The sequence below is a fragment of the Panthera uncia genome (assembly GCF_023721935.1).
Source record: "Panthera uncia isolate 11264 chromosome A3 unlocalized genomic scaffold, Puncia_PCG_1.0 HiC_scaffold_11, whole genome shotgun sequence".
Lineage (NCBI taxonomy): Eukaryota > Metazoa > Chordata > Mammalia > Carnivora > Felidae > Panthera > Panthera uncia.
Window position 1 is genome coordinate 58849384 of NW_026057578.1, and position 14897 is coordinate 58864280.

The 14897-nt window shown below is 38.9% G+C and overlaps 1 protein-coding gene across 6 annotated transcripts in view; it reads left to right on the forward strand.

Moving 5' to 3' along the window:
• The window catches only part of AFF3 (ALF transcription elongation factor 3), a 565834-nt gene that overhangs the window by 412952 nt on the left and 137985 nt on the right, over positions 1–14897 (forward strand). The gene's annotated exons all lie outside the window — the stretch shown is intronic.

The window sequence follows — 14897 nt, forward strand, 5'->3', positions numbered from 1 at the left end:
AAAATGCAATTGAATTAATAATTAATGTAGTTAAGATCTTTATCTTATCTTTAAATGTCTGGACCATATCAGTACTTTCATCTTCCCTTTCAAAATGTCCAAGAAGTGATCATTTAATTGCATTTTGAAGTATAATTGAATTATATTGTTTTTCCTAATAATCACTGTTACTAACCATGCTAAATTGCCTCAGAGTGGGAACCACAGAGGGAAAATTCATTCAGTGCCTTTGAAAATATTAAATTTGATGTACAAATTTTGAAGGAGAATGATCAATTGAAACTTGAGTATTTGTATGGTTTTGAGGCTGGGCTGAGATCCCATGTTGTCTGAGGGGACCCACTTTGTAAATTCCGGACTTGGGTGATCCAAAGCTGAAACCCTATGGACTTCTTCAGTATCAGGCCGTGGTATGCTCTGTGGGTCTGTTAGTAAAACTTGATGGGTCAAAAATAAACCAATGCCATGGAGAGTTATACCTAGACAAAAAGCATTCATGAGGATAGGAATGGAAATTTCTCTTCTTCCAGTTGTGAATACATGTCTTTGCTAGTTTTTTTTAATCCCTTCCATTTAACCTCCAAACTAGGATTGCCAGAGAAAATACAAGACATCCAGTTAAATTTGAAGTTCAGGTAAAAAAACCAAATAATTTTTAATATATGCCCCAATTATTATAGAATACATAGTTATACTAAAAAAATTATTTCCAAATATCGCATGGGATATACTAATGCTAAAGATTACTCATTGTTACTCTAAAATTCAAATTTAACTGGACATCCTGTATTTTTTATTTGCTAATTCTAGCAACCCTATCAAGCACCATGTAAATTTAGGTCCAACTGGACTTTAATTTAAATCCATAATTTATCAAAGCAAGATAAGTGAAGAAGGGAGAGAAAAAAGAAGGGAAAAGAGATAAAGTAACAGAAGGACGAGAGAAAGTAAGAATGAATTCTGGCAATCTGCCAAGTAAAATAACTAACATTTTGCAAGAAAGAAATCCTAAAACTGAGGTCATAGAATGGAAAAAGTCTGTTTCACAGACTCTTTAGCCTGAATACTGGCCAAAAGAAGGCAGGCATCCTATTAACATCTGAATACCAAAGCTCATCCAGGAATGGAAAGATTTGGAATTTGAAGATCCTTAGCTTCCAGCTTTGTTAGAATACCACAATTCTTTATTAATTGCAAGGAGGATTTTGTTTTTTCAGTGAGATGTGTCAGTAATTCTATATCAAAGAAGGCTAACTAACTTCAGTTTATGTTACTCAGATGCATTTGAAACTTCGCAGATAACCTTTTGTTTGCTTGCCTTGTGCTAAAATGAAAAAAAAAAAAACTTTCAGATACCTGATATGGAGAAGAATTTACTCTGTTTAAAAATCACACAGTTATGCTGTGAAGCATGAAGATGGCTTTTTTTTAAGTTAAAAAATATTAACTGACAGCTTCAAGACAGATTTTTTTTCTTTAATCTCTAACCAGACAAATTACTAGAAGCAAGAAACCTCTTGCCTTAATCTGGACACGTCACAGACGTGACACTGTTCTGTAGGAGATGGCTTTTTAACTGTGGATGGGGGAAAATAACCTTTGGAATTTTTAGGATGTTATTACAAGCAAGTTTACTAGTTTTTGACTTACTAAGCCACAGCTGGAGCCAGCCTTCATCGGGGTAAGAATATTTTCATGCTACTATTATATCTTTCGTATTTCAAATGTAGGATTATTGCATTTTGGGGAATATGGCCTTTGAGGCTTGTACTGTCTGTTGAGTATGCAAATGTGAATGTCCTATAAAAGGGGAGAGAAGCTGACAGTTTCCTTCTGTGCCGTAAATTTAAAGACTCCAACAGATGAGAGTTGGGGCTGCTGGAGCAGGAATTGGATCACACCATCATGTGGGATAAAAGAAAATTTTGTATTTCTTTGAGAGGCATTAAAAGGGCTGGGCTTATGGCCTCCCTCAGAGCCAAGCAACTATGTGCCAGGCTCTCATTTCTGTAATTGTTATCTTGTTGCTGCTGCTTTAAAAAAAAAAAATTGACCAAATGGTGCAAGGATTTTTTCTGACCAAATTAATTATGAATCTGCCTGATAGTATTTTCTTTCAGATTAGTGAAATAGGAACCATCATTGCTTTTTCTATCACCTTCCCTCCATTCTGCATTTTTGTTTCTTTCATAAGATACCTTGTATCATTAGTTCAGAGAAAGAACAATGTTATTCCGTATATTTTCCCTTAAAGAGACTTCAAAAAATTCAAAGCCAGGCTCTCTCCAAGGAGTCACAGATGGCATCCCTGCAGGCCTGGCTGCCTGTGGAAAGGCACTGAGAAGCCAGAGAGAAACACATCAGTCCACCTGTGACAGCCAGGTTAGGAGCAGATGCCATTTTGATACGAGAAATGTCCAAAGGAAATTGTCAGGTGACGTAAATAACAGATAACCAATTGATACGGTGAATTTCAGTGTTCTGTCCAATTAGTTTATTTTTTCAGTCCAGTCTCTTTACCATGCTTCTTAACCAGGGTGTACCTCAGATCATCTGGGGAGCTCTTTGAAATATGAATAGCTGTGCTCTGCAGTCTCAGTTAACCAGTACCTGCCCCTGTGATTCTGATATACATCCTTGGTTGAAAACCATACTCAGGAGGTCCCATACCCAGCTAACCTTCAGAGCACTGAAAGGGCTTTAAAATGCAGATTCCTGGGCCACTCCACCAGAGAGTCTGATTTGGTGTGGCTGGGTTTGGGCCTACAAATATGTATGTTTGAAAAGTTTCACAATTCATTTTAATGATTAGTCAGATTTGGAAACCACCTTTGTCCTAACTGAATCATATTAATTTCATCAAAAAAGCAGTTTTTGATTAAAAAGAAAAATAATCTGGTCATGTGTACAGTACCTTTGAAACAATACCTATGTTTCCATTGTTTTCACCTTCAACTTTTTTCTAGCTTTATCCCTGCCTACTTCTCTCCCATCTCAGTAGAAGAAATACCTGATCCTTTTCTCCTCTGGTGCCCCTGGCCTCATCTCTTCCCTCCTATCTTGTTATTTTCTTAGATGCTTTTCCTACTTGGGCCTATAGCCTGTTCATATTTTCCCAAACAAAACAAAAATGGCCACAGCCACCAACCATTGTAGCTACTGAGCTCTCATGTGTTCTTCTCCCTGACTGCTTGCCTACTACTGCCACCTTTGGCAATGTCATTGTGGGCCACCATGTCACTTGTCACTTGTCACTGGGCGAAACCAGTGACACTTTTTGAGTCTATAATTTCCTCGATGTCTTTGCAGTCAGTGACCCACTGATCACGCCCTCTTTGAACCATCTATTCCTTGTCTGCGATCCTACTGTGTTCTCTTGGTTTTCCTAGCAGGGTTCAGGCTTTGGTCTGTTTCTTTTTCTCTGCAACCTTCTCGTAGTGATCTTAATCCATTCCCATAGCTTTAACTCTCATCTCTGTCCAGATGCCTCTCAAATCAAGATCCCTAACTCTGATGTCTTCCTTGAGCTTCTAACCAGTCTTTCCTTCCATCCACTGAGACCCCAAATCCTATATGTTCAGAATCTAATACTCTTCTCCATTCTTTCCCCAGCTCTTTTTCTTATATCACGTACTTTTGCGAACAATGACCCCGAGACTCGAAACTTTGGTTTCTCTCCCATCGTTGGCACCAAAACTCGGTTACTTGCTATATCCTATCAAGTTCTATGCCCACAGCTTCTCCTACGTAATTCTTTTTCTATACGTCTCCATGCAACCTGAGTTTAGGCCTTCCCTTCTCCCTTCCCTGTCCTCTATAGAAGCCTGTCTCCCTGCCCCCAGTTTCTTCATTTCATCTATATGATGCTGCCAGATTAATTTATCTAATATATAGTTCTAATCATCCACTTCTCTTCTCTAAAACCTTCGATAACTATGTACTACCAAAAACTAAGTTCAAATTCTAAACCTAGATTTTAGAATCTTGTGTGATCTTCCTTCCCTATTTATTTTTCTAGCTTCATCTTCCACAACCTACCCTTAGTCCCCACATACCCAATGCACCATCTAAACTGGCACTATCCCTCTCTCATGCCCTGGGATCTTTCTTCTACATGCCTTTGTTCATACCACTCTCTCTGCTGAGACTGCTTTCTTCTAATTATCCTATGAGAGTCTCTCTTGGTTCTAACATGAGATCCTCTCCTATTTCTCCTGTGATAATGCTACACAAGTTTAAGTTCTAGCTTAGTTTCTATTTCTACCATTACACCAAATATGTTGGGTACCTGACTTTGCCTCTAATATATTTCCTTATACTACAATGAATTTATTAGTAATAAATATATGATACGCATGTAAAATCACTACAAAATGAAAATTCACCTTGGTTGTTGCCTGAACATTTTGAAATATGGGTTAGTTGGGTATTAGCACACTGACATAGAAGCAGAGTGTATCCATGATCTAGAACTGTATACTTTTAATCCACTAACTAGGTGAACCCAGGGGCTAGAAAAGCAAGTAAAATACAGGAAACATGATTAGTTGCTTTGTTGGTTTGAATCCAAAGATAGTATAGGATCCAAATTCTGAAAGTCGAGTGGGTCTCCATGGTGAAATCCATGCCTTCCAATTCCCAGTACTTCATTTTACCCAATTGCAACCAAAGACATGACACTATATACTGATGCTGACCTTCTGCCTAGGGCTTTTGTGTTACATCTGAGATCTACCAGAGTAGTTGGCTATATTCTTTTTTTTTTTTTTTAATTACACCTATGGGCATAAAGGAGGGTGTGTTATGTAAGATACAATAAGATATTACTGGATACAGTAATGGCTCTGAGACCTCAAAGTCACACTGGAAGGTCAGAGACCACAGACCTTGAATATTTCATACTTAAACTTCTAAAACTAGTACAATTCCAGGTGAACAGGTAAATATAGTTTTCATAGTAAAGAGTATAAAGGAACTTAAATAGAGTTAAAATTTCTACATTTCACTCTAAGTGGATACCAATAGGCTGTGATAAGTTATCTATGTGTATGGCAATACTGAGAGCAACCCCTAAGAAAACTATACAAGCATTATACTCAAAAACAAAAATCAAAATGGATCTCTAAAAAATGTTCAAGTAACCCACATGAAGGCAAGAAAAAAAAAGAAGAATGAGAAACAAAAGATAAAAACAATGAATAACTAATAATATGGCAGACATAAACCCTAACATATCAAAAATTACATTCAATGTAAATGGTCTAAATACACCAATTAAAATACAGAGATTGGTAGAGTGGATTTTTAAAAAATGACCCAAATACTTAGGGTCTACAAGAAACTCATTTCAAACACAGAAAGACACAACATGTAAAAACTAATTTTAAAATTTAGGAATGGCTATATTAATATTTTAAAGGTAGGGTTTAGAGCAAAGAAAATTGCAAGGGACAAAGAGGGAAGTTACATAATGATAAAAGGATTAATCCACCAAAAAGATATACCAACCTGAAATGTATATTTAGAAACAAAAGCACTTCAAAACACATGAAGCAAAACCTGATATTGCTGAAAAGATAAATAGACAAATCTACAATTAATAGTTAGGGATTTCAAAACCCCACTTTCAGCAATTAATAGACTATTAGACAGGAAATCAACAATGATATAGAGGGATTGAACAATACCATCAAGCAATAAGGATCTAGTTGACATTAATAGAACATTTCATCCAACAACAGTTAGAATATACCTTCTTTTCAAGTACTCATGGGACATTCACCAAGATAAGCCTTATTCTGGGTCATAAAACAAACCCTAACAAACTTAAAAGAACTGAAATTGGGGTGCCTGGGTGGCTCAGTCAGTTAAGCGTCCGACTTTGGCTCAGGTCATGATCTCACGGTCTGTGAGTTTGAGCCCCACGTCAGGCTCTGTGCTGACAGCTCAGAGCCTGGAGCCTGATTCAGATTCTGTGTCTCCCTCTCTCTCTGCCCTCCCCTGCTCTCTCTCTCTCTCTCTTTCTCTCTCTCTCTCGCAAAGATAAATAAACATTAAAAATAAAAAAAAAAATAAAGTGTAAAAGAACTGAAATCATATATAGTATATTCTCTGACCATAACAGAATCAAACCAAAAATAAATAACAGAAAGACGATAGGAAAATTTCCAAACACTTGGAAATCAAACAGCTTACTTCTACATAGCTCATAGGCCAAGGAGGAAATTTCAAAGGAAATTTATTATACACATAAAAAATGACTGAAAATGAAAACACAACATATCAAAGTGTTGTGGGATGCAACTAAAACAGTATCAAGTTGGAAATTTATAGCACTGAATGCTTACATTAGAAATGAGCAAATATCTCAAGTCAATTATCTTAGTCCTACCTTAAGCTAGAAAAAGAAAAGCAAAATACACCCAAGACAAGCAGAAGAAATAACAAAAATAAGAGCTAAAATCAATGATCAGACACCTGGTTGGCCCAGTCGGTTTGGCATCTGACTTCGGCTCAGGTCATGATCTCACAGTTCACGGTTTGTGAGTTTGAGCCCCACGTCGGGCTCTGTGCTGACAGCTCAGAGCCTGGAGCCTACTTCAGATTCTGTGTCTCCCTCTCTCTCTCTCTGCCCCTCCCCTGCTCACACTCTGTCTCTCTCTCTAAAAAATAAATAAACCTTAACAATTTTTTAAATAAAATCAATGATATCAAAAACAGGAAAACAATAGAAAAATTAATAAGCAAAAAGCCAGTTCTTTGAAGAAATTAATAAAATTCTAGCAAGATTGAAGATAAACAAGAGAGAAAATACAAATAACCAATATTAGGAACAAAACAAGGGGTATCACTCTAAGACCTTGCAGATGTCAGAAGAATAAGGCAATCCTAAGAACATGATTCTACACACATACATCTGACAATTTACACGAAATGGATCAATTCCTCGAAAACCCACAAATTATGAGAACTCAGCCAAGTTGAAATAGTTAACCTGAATAGCCCTATGACTGTTAAAGAAATTTACTTTGTCATTTAAAAGCTTCCCCCAAAAAATAAATCTCTAGGCACAGGTGTTTTCACTGGAGAATTTTATCATATATATAAAGAAGAATAAACATTAATTTTGTACAGTCCTTTCCAGAAAAAATTAGAAGGGAGCACTTCCCAAATCATATGAGGCCAATAGTATCCTGATGCCAAAACCAGACAAAAATAAAACAAAACAAAAGAATATTATAGACCAATATCTCTCATGAACTTACAAATTAAAAAAAAAAAATTTTAGGGAAATGTTAGCAAGTTGAATCCAACAATGTATAAAAGGAATAATATACCATGACCAAGTAGGATTTATCCCAGGTATGCAAGGCTGGTTCAATATGTGAAAATGAATCCATGTAATCTATTATATCAACAAGCTAAAGAGGAAAATGCATATGATCACATGAATTGACACAGAAAAAGCATTTTACAAAATGTAACAACTGTTCATCATAAAAACCCTTGATACACTAGGAATAGAAGGGGCTTCCTCCACCTCTTAAAGAACATGTGCAAAATAGTTAAAGCTAACAGTTAACTTCATACTTAATAGTACAAGAATGAGTGCTTTTCTTCTAAGATCAAGAGCAAGGTCAGGTTCTTTGTTGTCATCACTCTTAATCAATGTAACACTGAAAGTTCTAGCCACTGCAGGATGGCAAGAAACTATCTCTACTTGGAGACAACATGCGTGTCTGTATAGAAAATCCCAAAGAACCTATCAAACAGAACTACCAAATGAGTTCTGGAAGGTTGTATGATATAAGATCAACATGCAAAAATCAATTGCATTGGGGCACCAGGGTGGCTCAGTCAGTTGGGCGTCCGACTTCAGCTCAGGTCATGATCTCACAGTTCATGGGTTCGGGCCCACATCGGGCGCTGTGCTAACAGCTCAGAGCCTGGAGCCTGCTTCAGATTCTGTGTCTCCCTCTCTCTCTGCTCCTCCCCTGCTCGCTCTCTCTCTCTCTCTCTCTCTCAAAAATAAATATAAAATTTTTTTTAAAAAATCAATAGCATTTCTGTATTCTAGTGACAAGTAGAAACCAAAAGAAATATGCAATACCATTTACTGTAGCTTCGAATAAAGGAAAATAGTTGGGTGTAAATCTAACAAAATGTGTGCAAGGTCTCTGATAAAAATTACAGCATACCGATGTCTAAATGCCTATAATGTTCTCACTTGGTGTCTATAAATGTGTGTTTATTAGCACTGTGAATCAGTCTTTCCTTGCAAAAGAGTGTTAACTCTGATCTGTGGTAAGACTCAGACATTTCTGGGTAAATATGTAAAAGATCAAGTGCTTAAATGGATAAAAATTATTGGTAGCATCTATACTGATACAAAGTTTTCCACTGTCTCAATATCAAAAGCTCAAGAATGCCCAGATTCCCAAAGTGAGTCAGTGCTTGGACTATTTTGCATGAATGTAGTTAGCCAGGATCAACAGTCTTGGAGTTGAGCTTGAGGTGGAATTTCCAAATTTTCAAATGTTTGGTGACAGCCATCCAGCACCCCAATGCTGGGCAGTCCAAGGCATGAGTCACAGGCAGACTCTTGGACAGTCAGTGTGCTGAAGAGATGCCCAGATTGGCCCCAAAACTCCATTGTTAACAGTACCAGAAGACAGATAGCTGCTCTGGGGGCTGGGAAATAAGCTTTAAAAAAAAAACAAAAAAACAAAACAAACAAACAAAAAAAAAAAAACACTGCTAAAACAGTGGTCCAAAGGCAAAGATTAGAGATGCCTGATTTAGAGATTGTTGCATAGATCAAAGTTTTCAAACTGGGAAATGTAGAGATATTCTGGTTCCTAGAACTTTGGGTTAGTTCCAGGAACAAGATAGCAGTGTGCTACTGCCCAATCCTACCAATGATGCACACTTGAAATTCTATTTTGAATGGCCTGGGAATATACAGAGAAGTTTTGGAAAAGGAAAAAGCAGACATAAACATCAGAGAATATCATAGATGAGGCCTCATGCTACAGGCAGTAGATAGATACATCAGGAACTTGCAAGTACACAAAGTCTGGTGTTTGTTTACTGTCTTATTAATGATCATAAAGTAGTGATTTTCAAAGCACTTTCAATTCTGTTACATCACACTGTCTTCAACAACAACCTGTAAAGAAGGCAGACTTGGTTTTATTATTCCTGTTTTAAGTATTTAACATCAGAACCAGGAGGACTCAGATCCTCACATTATCAGCTCTGAATACCCAGTAGAGCTGTCAGAGCCCGAAAAGAGTTATCAGAGCCAGGATCCTTGGCATGACCCATTTTTCTCTTGTTTTGATCACAAGGGCCTTTCTACAAGAACAGAATTGTCTTGCTTATGAAAAAAAAAAGAAAAAGAAAAAGAATTAGCCTTTACAACAGATGTACAAAAACCTGACTCATGATCTTACTTACTGCTCTTCTTACTACATTTGCTCTATAGACCTGAAGCTTGCATATTTTTTCTCTTAAAAAAAAAATTCTAGGCTTTTACAGATAGTCTTGTGGTTGGAAAGTCTTTTTTAAGGTAGGATAGGTACAATCTCTCTCTCTCTCTCACACACACACACACACACACACACACACACACACACACGCCACTCCCCATACCCAGAGCAGGGGTGGACAAAAGGTCATCTCATTCACCTGCAGTGCTGCCCAGCTAAGTAGGTGGCAGGACCCTACATGGCATCGAGAATTCTCAAATCTTCAGGAAGCTGATCCAAAATTTTATGGAACTCCTCCTCTACAGCTTTCTCCTACTTCTGTTCTCTGCCTATGAAAAGCCAGATGAATGCCTTTCCCTTGGGGTGGGGAAGCAAAGTCAGGATAAGAGACCTAATGCCTTCAGATCTTACAGGTGTGACAAGGGCTTCACCCCCACCCCCCCTTAGGAGAGAGAGATCAAGGAAGAGGAGAGCAAAGGGAGTAGCAAGGCTGGCTGACTGCTTCTCCACAGTCATCAAGAATCCCCCTAGTCCGTAGAAATCCCGCAGTGTGCTGTGCAGAGCTTTCATTAGTCCAAATTCTGGGCTTCCAGAGACCACATGTCTAGAGCAATATAGTATCACAATAAGTATAATGATTCTCTTTTGTGGCAAACTAAATGTGGGCAGACTGGGGATGCATACCCTGGAATGGACCTTTTACATTAAATGTAATACAGAGTTTAAAGAATAGAATCATAAGGTAAACTGGCTTAAAATTGTATACTGTTCAGCTACGATGCAGTGATTTTCACTTCCTGGGCATGAACCACCTGCGTCTTGCCACTATAACATGCTGTGATGTTCGTATGAGGAGATGGAGGATGAAACCATATTAATGAAACTTTTTACAGTTCTTCCAAGCAGCCAAGATTTTATGTGATAATATGTCAAAGTGATTTCTTGGGCAATTCATTTGTGAATTTTATCTGCACACTCACACAAAAAAAAATCAATTTTGTTTGAATGGGTTTGGACAGCTAACTGTTGTGTGAGGCCATCAGGCTGTGAAGAGTGAGTGTCCCCCATGGGATGGCGATGACTCATGTTCACTAAGTGCCCTGTTGGAGCAGCGTGGGGTGCTTCTCCCACGAGCAAGCTTTTCACAGATTCTAGGGAGTTCTTGGGCCAGGGAAAGAAACTCTGTGATTGATCATCTTTAGTTTTACAGATACTTTATTTCAGCTGCTTCATCAGTTCTCCTATTTTATGGCATTCAGATGCTTGTAAGTGCCCATGAATTCTCAGAATTATACATTACAAATGTAATTTTGAAAAAGCGAAGATATAGTGCTGTTTTGTTAGTTTGAGAAATATTCTGCTTATTAAGATTGTTGGAAGTAACCATGGTCATTTATAATGAAGAAAGTGGAAGCAGAGATAACCCTCCCTCCTGCATCCTGTGCAGGTATGGAGATGCACGTAAACTCATAGTTTTTACAGGAGCATACATTACCTGGATTGTTTTTTCTTTGCAATTTAAAGGCGTACTTCCAGCCTACCTCAAGAGCTTTCACTAAAAAGAGTATATTTATGATCATAAAGGTAGGTAGGTACCTAGCATTAATCCCCTGGTTGTTGGTAAGCTAGTGAATTAAATGAGTCAAGCTGTATACAGGTAGAAGTATGGAGTGTATTAGGATCCCACCTGGGAGACTCACCCAGGGGGAAGCAGAATGTGGGGTCTGAGTCACCTGAGGTATGAGGCTGGCCCAGCTGTGACATCTAGAGCTGTGCTGCCCAGTCCAGGAGCCACCAGGCACAGGTGGCCACAGACACTGGAAATGTGGAGACCCCACCCTGAGATAGTGTAAAGTACACACCAGGTGTCAAACACTTGGTGCAAAAATATGTATATAAACGATCTCAGTAATTTTTATGTTGAAATGACAATATTTGGTGTATATTGGGTTCAATAAATATATTATTAAAATTAAGGTCACCATTTTACTTTTTGTAACATAGCTACTAGCAAGTTTTAAATTCCATAGGTGACTCACATTCTATTTCTGTTAGCGCTGTTCGAGAGAATTGACTGGCGTGTGGGGTGGGCAAGGAGAGGTCTTAGGGAAAGCAATGCAAACAATTTCAGACTGATTACTCTCATTCCTGTCCTAAAATCCATTGGCTGCCCTATCCAGGGGCTTCTCCCTGGCCGCCTTTGGTAGCTTTGGCACACACTCCATTACATCCTGTGGCCAGCTTCCCTCTCCTCCCCATTGCCCACCACCCTCCTGCACCTCTCCCTCCCTCCACCATGGCCCCACACTACTGACAGCTCACATTCTATAGGCCTGAGCAGTTCATTCTATTGGCCTGAGCAGTTCCTCCTCTGACTTCTCACTCATTTGCCCTGAGGTACTGAAAAGAACTAGTCTTTGGTTAACAAGACCATCCTCCTTAGAAGACTTTCCTTTAAAACATCAATCCACAGTCTGTCCCTCAATTCACATATTTTAAAAGCTCTAAAAGCTTGAAGTTTAAAAAAAAAACTCATTTGGTAGAACTGGCTGCAAGCTGTTTTTAACTTTGGTCTCACTTCCTATGACTGTTCATGCAACCACCCCAGACCCTGCCCAGATGCTACAGAGTATGTGATGGAGGCATCAGTTTGCCTTTCCAAAAGGAAGTTCTGGATCCCCAAAACACATCCAGACCTGAGGGTTTCAGATAAGGCATTATGGACCTGAAGCAGTTTTTCCCTCTTATAAGCTGGCTTCCCTCACCCATGTAGGCTGCCTTAAAGACCATCTTCCTTTAAGACAGGTTTAACCAGGTCATTGTGCTCCTAAGACTCCCCTGGCCTCCAGGGCCAGGTCCCAGCTCCGTAACAGCTGCCGGGGCTCCTCATCAGCGGGTATTGATCACCTGCTACACGTAGGCCATCAGACAGGTGCTGAGGGGATTCCATAGACACTTGAAAGTTAGTCTGTGACCTTAAAGAAGGGACATGAAACACCAGGAACTGCAGTGAACAATAGAAGGATTAAACGCAAACATGAGGGAAACCAGCTACAAGTGCAGGCAGAAAAAGAGAAGCAAGAGAGCACAGCAGCATCGGCTCTCTAGTCTCAGGTGGGCTGGACAGCAGGATAGAGGCCGAGGGGTGGGTGGGTCTGGAGCGGAAGAAGTAACGAGAATGCAGTTTCCTGCTCCCACACCTGGATGTCTGTCTTCTCCAGATAGTTAATGGGGTTGGCCTGTTGCCTGCCTTTCCAGTGGGCCCAGGGGACAACCGAAGGATACTGCCTTCTAGAATCAAATGTGTTCCTTGTGTTTTGTCATTTGAACGGATTCCTTAGAAACACATAACCAGATGTTGAAGTTCATTGTTTTCATCCCCGTGTCGGTTAGGTAAGCTGATCGAAGCATGCTGAAATGACAATATTTGTCATAATTTGAGCCCAAATTAATCTACCAACCCTTTTTTCCCACTCTCCCTCACCTCTGGATTACATGTCAAGTTGCCAGAGGAATTAGTTGTGGTTGCTGGTAGCCCTTCAATCCATTTCCCATTTATGGAGGGCCTACTGTATATATAAGACTCTGAGCCTACACTCTTAGAATCCCTCATACTTATTCTGTGCTTTAAAATTTGCAGGATGTTTTTGTCTACATTATCTTATTCAGTTGCCCAATAATCTTTTAAGTTGAGATGTATTTTATTCACTCTCAATTTACATTCAGAATTAGAGGCCTGAAAAGGCCCAGTAATTTACTCAGGGCCATCAAGCTGGTAGGTGACAAAGTTAGAAGTCAAAAATTAACTCCAAATCAGCACGTTTTCCAATACAGTAGTCACCCATTTCCTATATCTCACTGTAACTTGAGGGGTTAAAATGTGACATGTTGCACATTTGAAGGTCATTGAGTAGGTATGGATGCATGCCCACTACTGGCCCAGAAATGAAACTGTTCTTGCTAGTTCTCAAAACAGTGCTGGCAACTTTCAGCCACTTCATAAATCTTAACAGCTAAGCTAAAGAACACCCCAAATTGGTGAAAGAAATGTTGACCCAGACACATGAAACACCAGAATGGAACAGGGAAGGCAGCAAATAATTTATGAGTTTTGGGGGTGAAAACGACCCAGGGTGCTGGCTGGATCAGTTAAAAGAGCTGCACTCTTGTGGGTTAATGAAAGGGAGATGTAAGGCTTTACTAGATAAATTCCATAGTTATGAAATTACAGTATGTCATATAACCAAATGACAACTTCTGATAATGTCTTCCTGGCAGCACAAATGCTTTTGTACACATATCGTTTTTTAGATAGTACAATAGTTTGGAGAGAGTGTTTTATTTTCTCTTTTATAGAGAAGGAAATTGAACGTCACTATTACCAGCAGGTCACCAAGCAAGTAAAGAACCCTGGGAAGTAAAGCCAGGACCTTGTCCACCCACACTCAGTGCACCTGGACTCACTGCTCGTGGTTCACACCAACTATGCCCTGTCTTTACACCTGCCACCCAATCAGTGGGGCAAGAGTCACCAAATGGGTCTTCCTTCAGTCAAAATTTGACCTGAGTCCATAAAATCCTTTGAAAGTCTAAAGCACCCATCTCTAATGTCTGGTCTAGAGAGTTCTTAAAATCGTCGAGAAGTAAGAAGTATGTATTTACACAGTGAAAAAGGCTGCTTTTATATAGGATCCCTTAACATTGGAAATAATGATGCAGCAGGAAACAGAAGAGGTGTTTTGAGTGTTTTTCTTACTGACCAACTTAAGAGTGTATAAGTAAGGTACCAAAACTCACTGGCTTTTGAGTTCATTCTTTCATTCTTAAAAAAAAAAAAAAAAAAGTAAATTAACAACTTTATCTTTGGGTAATAAGGGGAAGATAGAAGTACCTGGTATCACAGGAGAAAGCCTTGTCTGGGAGCACATAATAGCCATTCCCTGGTTATCGCAGAACCAGCAACAAACCTAAGATTTACAAATCGCAGGTTCCAGGAGGCAATGCCATTTCTGTAACGCCCACCAATGCTATAGTTTTTCTTTGGTTGAAATCACCTTAATGAATATAAAAAGTATAAGTGTTTTTCTCTAATAGAAAAGATTTAGAAGTACTGTAAGTGACGATAATAGATAAATTGTAGTGGCATGTAAACTGTTTCCATATGAAAATTAGGTTTGAGCACACCCAGTATTTGCAACATCTGGGGGATAGAAAGAAGGGTTGTTCCGAGAATCTAACTGAAACATACACAGAGAAAAAGAAAATTTTTCTTGCAGAATCCCATTTAAAGTTACCCATTCTGGGTAACAATGTTAATGTTACTCTCAGTTAATACTGACTTGAGTTGCAATCAGTAATGGAATTTCCATCTCACTGTTTTTGATCCCCCTTCTCCTCTCATTCTAT